Source organism: Martes martes (genome assembly GCF_963455335.1).
Source record: "Martes martes genome assembly, chromosome: 14".
Classification (NCBI taxonomy): Eukaryota; Metazoa; Chordata; class Mammalia; order Carnivora; family Mustelidae; genus Martes; species Martes martes.
The window spans coordinates 24,020,942-24,034,479 of record NC_137902.1 but is presented as its reverse complement, the minus strand read 5'-3'; the positions used below and the strand labels follow the sequence as shown (position 1 = coordinate 24,034,479).

General features: G+C 44.1%; 1 protein-coding gene across 1 annotated transcript in view; it reads left to right on the top strand.

Annotated features, from left to right (window-relative positions):
* The window catches only part of SORCS3 (sortilin related VPS10 domain containing receptor 3), a gene marked incomplete at both ends in the record, with an annotated part of 596,464 nt that overhangs the window by 151,044 nt on the left and 431,882 nt on the right, over positions 1-13,538 (top strand). The gene's annotated exons all lie outside the window — the stretch shown is intronic.

The window sequence follows — 13,538 nt, the reverse complement described above, 5'->3', positions numbered from 1 at the left end:
ATTTCTCTGTTAAATAGTATATACACCAGGATAGAACCCAGGAGTTCAGGGGTGCGTTGCTCTCTTCTTTTTTTAAAAGTTTCCTTTGCTATTGTGTACATACAGCCAACAGAGGTTTGTTGAGAACTCGCATGTGCCTGGAGCCCTGCCATCCTTAGCCTCCAGTGGAGGCTCTCCTATGCAGCCCTTGCTGTCTGGTGAAGATGAGCAGCACAAGAGTGTCCTGTCAGTGGTGGCTTATGGGCCCCACTGTCTGTATCGGGCCATACTGGGCAGCTGGGTGTCCCATCTGGGATACATTGTGTTTCCGTGCTGTACCTTGTGCAGCTCAGGGCTAGGGTCATCAGAGACTACTGGAGAATTTGAGTGATGCTCACAGTAAAAAGGAACCCGGGCTCCTGCTGACCCACAGATCTCATTGCAAAAGGCCCTTAAAGTAAGGGTCCATTCTTCTTCTGGGTCAGCTGGGAATAAACATTTGGGAGTCATCAGCAGATGTTCTGTGACTCCCCTCTCTTAGCCCTACTCCTGTGTGTCCTGTGTGTCCTGCCACCTTCCTGTAGACAATACTCCTGGAGGGGCTGCTCGTGGAGTTCTTGATTAGCTTGAGTCATGGGAGTTGTGGAAGTAATCCTAGCTTTCCAAGAGGTGGTTGTACCATCTGGTCTCCTGGAGGTTCCTGTAGATGATTCCGGTCTGCTTGGGAACAGAGGCCTTGAACAACTGTTAGCCCCCTGCAGTTTTGGAGGGAATACCACCTCTAGACATAGATCTCAGTGCACGAAGGGGAGGAGGTGGAATCTGCATTTTTTCATACATTTCTTAAGAGAGTCTGATTCCTGTGATCCACAAACAACACTTAGAGAGGTATGTATGTTACACGTGTATGTTGTATATATGTATACACACACACACACACACACACACACACACACTATACAACTGTATCTCCATCTCGCTTTCTCTCTCTGACCTTCCCCCCACCATATCCTCCTGCCCTCAGCTTTCCCCTCACTTACCTATCATATGTCCATAATATCTGAGAAGCCCTTGGCACATTGGGTATTGGGTACATGCTGGTTGGTTGAATGATCCCTTTCCTGTAACTCTGGACTTAAGTCTATGGAGTAGAACCAAACCTGTACTGTCCACCTGGATCCTTCAGTGTCTTGGATAGAGGGAGACAGGGGTGTGTGTGTTTCTTTCCTTTCCCCAGATCCCCTGTGACCCGCATGGAACCTACTCTTTTGAGTCAAAGTTCCAATTTTAGAAGAAAAACTAGATCCTGCCATCGGAGCCCTGCCAGGTAGGTGGCCTGGAGGCAGAAACTGAAAGTGGAGCGTGACTCAAAATGTGGAGGTGGAGCCTGGGTGTTAGAAGAGTAGAGAGGCGGGAGGAGACGGTACAAGGAGTATCAAGGTCCTTGCTCCCAGGGAGCTGATGTCGCTCATGTGGCCATCATGCCAACCTGCACTTTCTCGTGTCTTCCTTAACCACTGAGCTTGGAAGAAAGAGTTGGCTTGAGGTTGAGTCTGTGGTTCCATCTTGAAGATTTTGTTTAGTTGCCTTGAACTTAGCCTTGAGAGGCTTAGCCTGCAGAGAATTTAGTATATATCAAGCTGCCCTGTTGCTGAAATTGCTGAATTTGTTGACACCCTTAATTGGGAGGGAGGGGGGATATGAAACATTGGAGGGAACAGCCACATTTTTTAGTTAGAATATATGAATTGCTGTCATTATGTGTCATGGGACTTTGCTTAGTTATGTAATCTTCTCAAGACTCTGGTTGATAGCTAAAAGAAAAGGGAATAATGGTTGTGACATTTCACAGGATTGCTCTGAGGGTGAAATGAGGTAGTGGAGATAGATGTTGACTTATAGTCCTACTACCATTACTGTTATTAACTGAAATTTATCAGTTGGCTACCATTTACCCTATAAATATTTACTTCTTAATAGATACTTAGAAGCATCTAGTATGTGTCAAGTAGGGTTATATTTTTTATTTACTTTGTAAGAAAGATCAAGAGGCTCAAAACTTGCTTTCAAGCATTTCACAATGTTATAAGACGATAAAATATATTAACATCCCAATTCAGTAAGAAGTTGCTGTAATACTAGGATGTATCACGGGTCATATAAAAGGAGTGACAGTCTGTCTGGAGGTCAAGGTAGGCCCTTGTGGAAGATCCGACTTTGACCTGAGGCCTAAAGGGTGACTAGAGTAGTTCAGGTGTAATGGTTAAGAACATGGATGAATGGAGACAGAATTTACTGACTGATTTGACATAAAAGACTAGAGTTAGTAGCTTCAGGTCAGGCATGATATAGCAGCTCAAATGGTATCATCAAGGACTTAGAAGATATTTGCAAATGACAGTACAGACAAAAGGTTGATATCTAGGATCTATAAAGAACTTCTCAAACTCAACACACACAAAACAGATAATCATATCAAAAAATGCGCAGAAGAGGGGCGCCTGGGTGGCTCAGTGAGTTAAAGCCTCTGTCTTCAGCTCAGGTCATGATCCCAGGGCCCTGGGATCGAGCCCTGCATCGGGCTCTCTGCTCCACAGGGAGCCTGCTTCCCCCTCTCTCTCTACCTGCCTCTCTGCCTACTTGTGATCTCTGTTTGTCAAATAAATAAAATATTTAAAAAAAATGGGCAGAAGATATGAACAGACACTTCTCCAGTGAAGACATACAAATGGCTATCAGACACATGAAAAAATGTTCATCATCACTAGCCATCAGGGAGATTCAAATTAAAACCGCATTGAGATACCACCTTCCACCAGTTAGAATGGCCAAAATTAGCAAGACAGGAAACAACATGTGCTGGAGAGGTATGGAGAAAGGGGAACCCTCTTACATTATTGGTGGGAATGCAAGTTGGTGCAGCCACTTTGGAGAACAGTGTGGAGATTCCTTAAGAAATTAAAAATAGAGCTTCCCTATGACCCTGCAATTGCACTACTGAGTATTTACCCCAAAGATACAGATGTAGTGGAAAGAAGGGCCATCTGTACCCCAATGTTCATAGCAGCAGTGGCCACAATCGCCAAACTGTGGAAAGAGCCAAGATGCCCTTCAACGGACGAATGGATAAGGAAGATGTGGTCCATATACACTATGGAATATTATGCCTCCATCAGAAAGGACGAATACCCAACTTTTGTATCAACATGGATGCGACTGGAAGAAATTATGCTGAGTGAAATAAGTCAAGCAGAGAGAGTCAATTATCATATGGTTTCACTTGTTTGTGGAGCACAAGAAATAACACGGAGGGCATGGGGAGATGGAGAGGAGAAGGGAGTTGAGGGAAATTGGAGGGGGAGATGAACCATGAGAGACTATGGACTCTGAAAAACAATCTGAGGGTTTTGAAGGGGCGGGGGGTGGGAGGTTGGGGGAGCCTGGTGGTGGGTATTATGGAGGGCACGTATTGCATGGCGCACTGGGTGTGGTGCATAAACAATGAATTCTGTTACACTGAAAAGAAATTAAATTAATAAAAAAAAGAAAAAAGATATATATATATATATATATATATATACATACACACACACACATATATATATATATATATGACTTAGATTCCTGTAGTATTTCCACTCTGGTTTATGCAGTGTTGGCTGCATCCTCAGGTTCCATATTGTGTTCCCTCAGCAACTTCAGGCTCTCCTTTCAAGATAGCAAAATGGTGGTGGTATCCTAGAACTCACACCTTCAGTCCATATTATTTAGAAGACAGTGGTCTCTTCTGATGTTTCCTGAGGAAGGAAAGGGATGCTTCTATTTCCCAGAAGCTTCAGCAAGACTCATCTTGGTTGTTATTGGTTCTAGTTTGGTAACGCGTTTTTCCCTGAACCCATCACTATACCATAGGACTGGTGTGGATGATTGGCTTAGGATAAATAGCACCAGCTCCTCGAGCTGAGGATAGGGTCAGTGTCATGGTCCATGCCTCCTGAACAATATGGCTCATCATAAGGAGAAACTGGTTCCCTAAAGGGTTATTACCTTTCCCAGGAAAGGGCATGGATTCTGGGCAACATGGAGAAGAAACAGGTAATAGGGGATTTAAAGTCTGCCTTTTCAGTGAGAAAATAGGGAACTATGTTTCAAGAACAACTCTTAGTTGAGAATCTCGGGATCAGCACTATTCAACAGAATTTTGTGCAACAATAGAATTGTTCTGTGCTCTGCTATGTCCAGTATATTAGTCACCGGCCACATGTGACTGCCGAGTGCTTGGAATGTGACTTGTGTCGCTGAGGAATTGAGTTATTAATTTTTATTTACTTAATTTTATTTATTTACTTAATCTTAATTATTTAAAATTTAAGTAGACATGTGTAGCTAATGCGTATGATATTGGAGAGCACAGCTCTAGACTCTAGGGAGGCTTCTACAAGATCATTCAGCCAGGAGACTAGACAGAGACAGAGACAGAGAGACCGAGAATATGAGAAAGAATAAATTGAGCCTGAATGGTCTGGTTATGCACCATTGTGAGGAGAATTGAAAAAAGTCATTCAAATCATGTTCTTGGTTCTTTGGTTCAGATGAGTAACCCAGAAAATAGAATCCAAGGGGAAGGGCTGGTGATAAGAAATAATGATAGAGACATAGAGACCTAGGTCAGGGTCAGGTGGGCAAGGCCCTTGTGCCTTGCCAATTACTGTGGATTCTACCCTGGAGACAGCAGGGAGTCAGGGAGGAGTCTGAGAATGGTGTATCATATTTGAATGTTGGGAAGGCAGCCTGGCACTTTGCAGAACAGAGGCTTGTGGGCTTGAGGCAGGGAGACCAGAAGGAGATAGTTGCAGTAGTGCTCATGAGAGGATGAGGGTTTGATCTTGGGGAGGAGGAGTGGGCCTGCATAGAAAGGTGGGAGATTAATATCAGCAGTGGAAGAGTAGGGGGTAGGGTTGCATGTCGTGGGGGGAGGAATACAGCAGGATTCCTGGCTGTTTGGCTTCAACAGCTGAGGAGATGGTCATACACTTTTTGAGATGTGGCGTTCCTCAAGGAGGGCATAGGCCGGAGGGGTTGCTTGAGGAATGCTCTGCAGGGCGTGTGGTATTTAGTACGCCTGTGAGAAGATGCCTGCAAGGTTCTAATGCATTCTCTAAGGAGTGTACATTCTGCCTGTGGAGGTTAGGGCTTCATGAATCAAATCATTTGAAAAGTAATTCCATGTGCCTAGTGAGTGTCTGCCTTAAATGCTACATGTGTTTTTTGGTTGGTGTTCTAGGTACATTTTCTGCATAACAAACCACTCTGAAAGTTAGTGATGCAAAAGAAGAATATTTCATTATGTTTTTGGATTCTCTGTGGGTCAAGGAGTTTGATAGGGCATGAAGTATGCAATGTCTGGAGCCTTAGCCAAATGAATCAAAGATGAGACTGACTCGTTAGGTAGGGCTGTAGTCCTCGGAGGCTGTCTTCCCAAATGTCTATTGACTGATGCTTACTCTCGCCGCCAGGTCCTCGGTTGGTCTGTGGGCTGTGACACTGTGGCTCCTGCATGTGGTCTGTCCTTTTGTGGGCTGGGCTGTGCTTCCTCATGTGTGAAATTTGGACCTGAGAGTGACGATCCTAAGGGCACACAGTATAGCCTTGGAAGTCACTTAGTATCACTTCCCCTATATGCTGTTGGTCAGGGCAGTAATAAAAATCTGTCCACTTTCAAAGGGAGGGACACAAACGCCACTACTCAATGGAAGGACTGTCAAGGTCAAGTTGTAAGAGAAGCATGTGAGATGGGAGATAGTGAGAAATAACTTGGCCACAGATGGAGAGATGTGTGTGCCCTGGGGTAATGGATGATTCTGCCAAGTGTGATAGGCTTGAGCTGATACTTGAAGAGTGGGTGGGGGGATTCTGGCAGGCAGAGAGAGACAGGGATTGGAGAATACATGACAGAAGGCAGGGTTTATGTTCCTTTTGGGGTCTTCCAGACCGGTCTCCTTTATGCCAACGGCCACCAAATAGGCTAAAGGTGGAGATCTTATTACTGCCACATCTCTGTGGGACACCTAGGGATATAGCAGTTTCAAAGCCAATGGCTCCTTTCTACAGATTACTCAGCACATTCAGCATCAGGTTTGAAGTTTTCTGTGCCTATCCAAGTTCATCAGCCTTGTCAAAGTGCAAAACCATTTCTTTTTCTCCACTGTTTTCTGTTCTATTCTGGAGTAGGAGGAGCCTCTACACCATGGGATTATAAGGGTCACAAGAGTCCTTGAGTTAGTGCAGTTAAGTACCCTTGTTAGTGCAGAAATCACATTAAATACTTGTTTATTTGCCTGTCTCCGCCCCCCCCCCCCCCAGATTGGGAATCTCTGGAGAGAAGAAGCTGTGTCTAACCTCTTCCAGCTTCTGGAGCAGAGCCAAGTACATAGTAGATGCTCAGTACAAGAAAGTTATTCATTCAAGGTTAAGTGGAAACAGTGCTGAACACCTGGGCATTCTTATGTCACCTCAGTCTGTCATGAGGTCCAAACTTGTTTCTGCTCCTCACTTCCTGTTTCTGCTCTTTGTCTCAGAATCTGACCAGCTTTTCTGTGCTCTTTATTCCTCTAGAGCAGGAATCTGATCTGCCCCCAATTTCTGTTTCTGTATCTGACAGTTCCTGTCTGAAAACTGAGGCTTCAGTTCCATGCACACTTTCTGCTTTGTATCGTGGAGAGAGATTATTTAGACCAGAGTCAGGATACACGGAGGGCTGCTGGCTCCCTTTCCCCTTTCCCTTGGCAAGTCTCCCTGGTTGGACTCTTCTGCTGTAGCTAAGATATGTGAGGAACGTATTTTTTTACAGAGATATTTTACAAAAGATAAATTTCTCAGGACTGTGGCCATGGATTCTTAGCAAAAGGAAGGACAAGGAGATATGATCAAATGTGTGCTGGTGAATCAATACAAATAAATTATGTGTTGTTATTATGTCCTAGGCTACATGAGAGAGGGCTCTTAAATCATCTACCACCAGCAACTGGAGGTTCTGCTCCTTTCCAAGGAGTTATATGGAGACAGTCTAGGCTTGTGTTGTTTTAGGCAATCCAGATAACTTTCTAGTGGGGACATTGGTTGGCTGCTAGGGGAATGCTGGTGACTGTGAAAGACCAGAGGGGAGCAGTTCTTCTCTAGATATGGTGTGTGGTCCTGATTACACGCTAAATATTCTCTACCTCTAATGTCTGGGATTTATGAGCGCTCTCTTGCTTGAATGGATGGTCATTTTACTAGGATATATGGTACAGGCCTCTGGACACTAAGTGCTTGTCTAAGAGCTTAAATAGATTAAAATCTGCTTCCCCTTCCTACTTCCTACCACATGAACTGAGCAGCTCTTCATCTGTTAAGTCTTGAGATGTGGCTGCCATGACCCAATTCTCAGCCATTCTGGGTCAAGATCTAGAACAAAACCAACTAAGGAAGAACATGGAAATCCATGTTTTCCTGAGAAACCAGGCATGCGGTTTGTGAATGTGCTCAAGAGTAGATGAGATATGTGGGTGAGGCCAAGAAACGTTGATCTTGGGAGAGAGATTCTTAGAAGTTCAGGGAGTTGGTCAGGCAATAACACACATGCCCATCCATCTCTTAGGTAGATGGACAAGAGCAAGAGTGGGTAGAGGGAGAACTTTGGTCATAAGCATGTATCCAAAGAAAGGGAGGGAGGATGCATAGATTCAGACAGTTAGGTTGGAAACTCATCCAACCAACCTGGGGCAAGAAGTGGGTGTCAGGCTATGGTAGCATGCAAGATGGTCCTCTAGTAAGTGTTAGAGCTAGATTCAAGTGCACACCTTCAAATTACAATGAAGCACATTAACTTCTGGGAGACCTCTGAGGCATCTTTGACTCCATTCTTTTCTATTGTGTCCCATTTGCAGTCCTTAGCAATGATTTTCGTAGGGTTTTTTTCTCCTTCTTTTCTTTCCCATTGGCATTGCCTCAGTTCAGATCTTTTGTCTCCTAGGTTTGGGCTATTGTAGCATCTTTTTCAGTGGCCTCTCTGTTTTCCCTCTTCACTGACCCACCCTTCATATTCTGGACAATTTTATTTCCAGAATATGGTGCCAACAAATCATTCACCTGCTCAAGCACTTAGACATCTCTGTGCCATTTGCTGAGTAGAGTAGAAACTCTACCCTGGCACAGTAGGCAGCATAGTGACCTCCCAAAGATGTCCATCTTCTATTGCCTGAAGCCTGTGACTATGTTAGGTTACATGATGCAGGGGAATTAAGATAGTAAAAGGAAATAAAGTTGTAATCAGCTGATCCAAAGATAGAGATTGTCTTGGAGTTATCTGGGTGGACACAATGTAATCAGAAGGATCCTTAAATAGGGAAGAGGAAGGCAGAAAGAGTAAGAGACTGATACAATATGAGAAAGAGTGACTAGCCATTTCTGGCTTTGAAGATGGAAAGGAGCCACAAGAAAGGAATGGGTACAGCCTCTGGAAGCTGGGAAAGGCAAGAAAATGGTTCTCCTGGGATGTAGGAACCCAGCCCTAAATGGCACCTTGATTTTTGCCACTGAAACCCATTTTGGACTTCTCATCTCCAAAATTATAAGATAATACACTTGTGTTATCTTAAACCACTACATTTGTGGTTATCAGTTACAGAAACAATAGGAAATTTACATTTCTTGTATTTAAAACCATTATCAGACTCCAGTCTGGGTCTTCATCTCTGTGTACCTGAAGCAGACCACCTTCTGGTCCTGAAACGTGACTGGCAATTCCCGCCTCATTTTGTTTTCTTGTGAGGGTTCCGAAGCAAAAAAAAAAAAAGGCATTCTTTGCCTACTAAAATAAACCAGCTCAAGTGTCACCTCTTACAAAAATTTTCATGGAGGGTAATCCTCTAGTTCATCCCAGTTTGGAAATCACCTATTACTATTGTATGTCAACTTGCAGGTTTACTACAAGACTCACCTGAAACATTAGGTAGAATGTGTCTAGCCTGGTGTAAATTAGGCCATTTCCAATTTTCACCAGAGGTAATTGTATAAATATTAATCTCTCTTCTTGCACTGAAAATGCCTTAGGTCAGGAACTTTGTGTCTCTTGTCTTTTCATCTCACAATATTTAGTGCAGTGAAGAGCCCATGAGAGTATTTTGTAGGTTGGATAGGAAACACGTTGTGATAAATGCCAGATGGTGGGTTAGGTGATGGATCATTTACTCCACCATTGTGTACATGGGATGGGGGCACTGGAGGGGCCAGGGGTAGGTGGGGGGTGGGGGTGGGGCGGAGTCCAGGCACTCTCCCAGGTGCTGAAGCTATAGTAATAAATAAGACAGTTCTTGCATTTGCCCAGAGGCATCTTAGAATCTCATTGAATCCCTGCTCTTGGTCTCATTTGAAACATCTCAGTCTGGTTGCTACTTCCAATCTGGGGAATTGCTGATTCCCAGAAAATCCACTGGGTTCAGCAGCTAAAATGGTTTGGCTGAGAGCTCTTTCAGCTCCTGAGACCAAGGGGGGATGATGCCCCTGACAGGAGTGGCAGAAGGAAGGGGGAGTGTGTGCGCCTGCAGGCGGGACTGGCAGAGACAGACCCTGAAATGAAAAGAGACAAGTGGGTAGGATCACACACCAGGCAAAATGGACTTGATGGACCTGTGATCTTTCCATTGCTGAGGCTGTCAATGCGTGTCCACATAAAGCAAGCACCAGCACTCAGGGAATGCTCTGGGCTTTCATCTCCACATCAGTGAGAGGCCTGGCGAGGTTGCTCTTTATTTTGTAAGCTTCAAGTGTCATCACTAAAGTAGTGACATGCTCCCTCTCGGGACATGGCATTTTTCTACTCTGGTGGCAAATGACCTGGTTTGCTCAGAGACAAACCAGGATGGAAGGGACCTAATGCATGCTGGGGGCTTTCTGTGTACCTGGCAGAAGATACCTTTCATCTAATTCTCAGAACAACCCAATGAAAGAAATCATATTGGCTTCATTTTCCAGATGAGGACACTGAGGCTCCATAGGCTCAGCCTCTTGTCTAAGGTCACAGAGAGTAAGTGGAAGAGCATGGATTCCAATGAAGAGTGGTTTAGAGCTTTTGCTCCTTTTCCAAGGAAACAGATTTCTTACATTTTCCTTTATGTTGATGATTATCTCTGAAAGCTTCACTTTGGAACCAGCATTTCATCTTTTTGTCTGTTCACATCTGTTCCTGTCCTCGGCCTCCTCCTCAGGGGGTACTGGTGGTGTTTGGATGAAGGGAGTAATGGGCACACAGAGAGAGGTCTGAACTTGGACTCCTACTTCATGGCAGACCTTGGGCTAATGAACTCTGGTTCTGGTGAGCTATCATCATGAAATACAGACTTTGGCAGGGAATTCTGGGGTCATTTGGCCCCACCCCTCTTACTGGACTACATGCTACCTAAATCATTTCCAGGAGATGGCTCTCTCTCTCGTTTTCACAGTCCCTAAGGGAATGAGAGTGAATGGATTTTTAATTAATTTTTAATAGCTCATTATACAAAACCAGAATAACCCCCTACTATTCAACAGCCATTTTTCACAAGCTCCTTGTTTCAACAACACTGTATTTCCATTTCCTTGACCTTTCGCTTACCTTATTCAGAACCAAATTCTGCGAAGTACTTTCTTAACAATAGCCCTGTTTTAAATGGGGATGACTAATGCTTATTATTTTTTGAATCTCTTATCCTGTACTGGGATCGTGCAGGAATAGACAAACCTGTGTTGAGTGCTGACCTGGACAGTTTCCTCATTTGGATAATGTGGATAATGGTATCTACATTTTACTGTGGTTATTTTCATTTTCTGTGTAATGCACATAGAGCACCAAGCACAGTGCTAGGCACTTAGTAGGTGCTCAGTACATATTCATGTTCCATCTCTGGGTTTTCTGTATTTGTTCTGTTCTTATCTAAGCTACTGTACTTGATCAAGTCCTTCTTTTGTGATTAGATCTAGTATTTTCATTAACCTACATCCCATCAGGTATAGGTATATACATTTGTCTTTCTAGAAGTCCCTACAGAATAACAGCTCTTGAAAACTTAATACAGTCATATTTAGAAGATTGTTTTCACTGTCTTCCTTCTTGCCCTTGTGTCTCCTTTCTCTTACCCTCTTGTGGATATTCGTGAAGTTCTCTCCTAAACCACCTTGAATTCTCCCTCCTGGAGAGACTTGCAGACTAGGTTATCTAAGGAAAAGACACCTTTGAAAGAGTTTACAAAATACTCCAGAGTGAAGAGGGCTGGAAATTTACATTTTCCTCCCATCTCTTAAGATCTGCACTGATACCTCTCTTTCTCTCTGAGGACCTTGATTACCCCAGTCCAGACTCATCTTATCCTCATTTGAACACCTGTGGCAACAGTTTCAATGCAGTGAATGTGCTGTATCTCTGTTGGTTATAGGTGCCGTGTCAAGGAAGCATAATACAACTCTTACAGCCTAATAACGAGAAAAGCAGGGTCCCTGTCCTGAAGGAGCACATAGCCTAATGGTGGATACGCAAATGCAAATAGAAAATTACAATATAATCTGCTGAGCAGCATCATTGGAAGTATGTGGAATAAATTAGGAGAGTCTTAGAAATACAATTCTCAGGGTCCCGGTTACCCACAATACATAGGCAGGAAAGAGATCAAGGAGTACACTGCATAATCCACCCCCCACCTTTGCTATGGTGGGCATCGGTTTCTATTCCCTATTCTTTTTTTTTTTTTTTAAAGATTTTATTTATTTGTTTGAGAGAGAGAGAGAGCATGAGTGTGGGGAGATGCAGAGGGAGAAGCAGGCTTCCCACTGAGCTGGGAGCCTGAATGGGGTTCTCTCAGATCCTGAGGTCTGTGAGACCATGGCCTGAGACAAAGGCAGATGCTTAACCGATTGAGCCACCCAGGTGTCTCTCTATCCCCTATTCTTTTTTTTTTTTTTAAAGATTTTATTTATTTATTTGACAGACAGAGATTACAAGTAGGCAGAGAAGCAGGCAGAGAGAGAGAGGAGGAAGCAGGCTCCCTGCTGAGCAGAGAGCCTGATGTGGGTCTCAATCCCAGGACCCTGGGATCATGACCTGAGCCGAAGGCAGAGGTTTTAACCCACTGAGCCACCCAGGCACCCCTCTATCCCCTATTCTTAAATAAGCCCTTTTTTCCTTCTTTTCCGTGGTAGCATGAGAAGCTCAAAATAGATGGATATTAATTTCTCCTTCCTGTTCAGTGGATCAGGTGCTTTGTCTTTTTGATGATTCCCTCCTTAGGAACCAAGAGTTCTCTCTCAACAGAACCAAAAGTTGTGGGGGCATGGAGATACAGTGTGATGGCTTACTGGGGACCATAATGAGAGGCCCATTACCACATTTGCCCCTTGATTCTCAGACTGTTGTATTTTGACCATGTATTGGTCAAATGCACATCATGGAAGACAGCACCACAATTTCACAGCGTTGGCTCCCAGCTAGGGTGGTCACTGAATCTTTGAAAGTCCATTCAACCGTTGCACCCAGCCAGCTGCTTCTGGGTGATGAAGTTTGTGGGAAGACCAGTGAATTCCGGGGACATGCTCGTTACTGCTCTTCATTTGCTGTGAAATGAGTTCCTTTGTTGGAAGTAATGTTGTGTGGGATACCATGACAGTGAAAAAGGCATTCTGAAATGGAAAGATTTTGATTCTGGTCTAAGCACTGCAGGTACGGAAAGCAATTGTAGAGAAGAAATTGCTCCGTGTGTGTGATGGGAGGGGTGCAGTGTAATCAACCACCAGGTGCTATAATGAGGCTCAGCCTCGGTTTCTGATGTTGGCAGGTGGCGAATGTAGCAGTGGGAATATCCACGTCATCGTGGTGAGAGGAAGTCCGTGTCAAGCCCAGGCAAAGCCTCCATCTTTGCCACAGTGGTGGCCACAGAGGAGTCCAGAGAGCAAACACTGGGGATATGGGGAAAGGAGTTTACTGGCCTCAACTGAAGGCCATCTAATTTATTTGATTACTCAGAGTCTGCCCTGTAGTAAATACAATTTGGTGAGCATTCAGGCAGAACACACATACCCACTGTGCCAATTTTGAAAGTTCTGAACACATGCTGGTTTCCCCTTTCTCACTCCCCTGACCTGTGGATGCTGGAACACCCCAGCTTTCAGTCCTCATGTCTTTACTCCATTCACACTCCGTCTCCTGGCGATCTAATTTAGTCTTGTGTCTTTAAATATCATCTAATTACAGACAATTCCCCAATGGATATTTCTGTCCTAGATTCTCTTCCTTCAACTCCAGACACATTTATTCAGGTGACTATTGGACTTCCCCATTTGAATTATCTTAGGCACCTCAAACGTCACGTTCAGAGTTAAACTTCTAATCTTTCCTCCAAATCTCTTTCTTCTATAGTCTTCATCTCATAAAACATCAACTCTGTGCTTCCAGCTGCTTAGTACTGAGCTCTGAGGGGCACCCTCAATTCTTCTTTCATTCATACCACAGAGCCAATTTGTCAGCTCTTCTGCCCGACATTACCTTCAGTTTA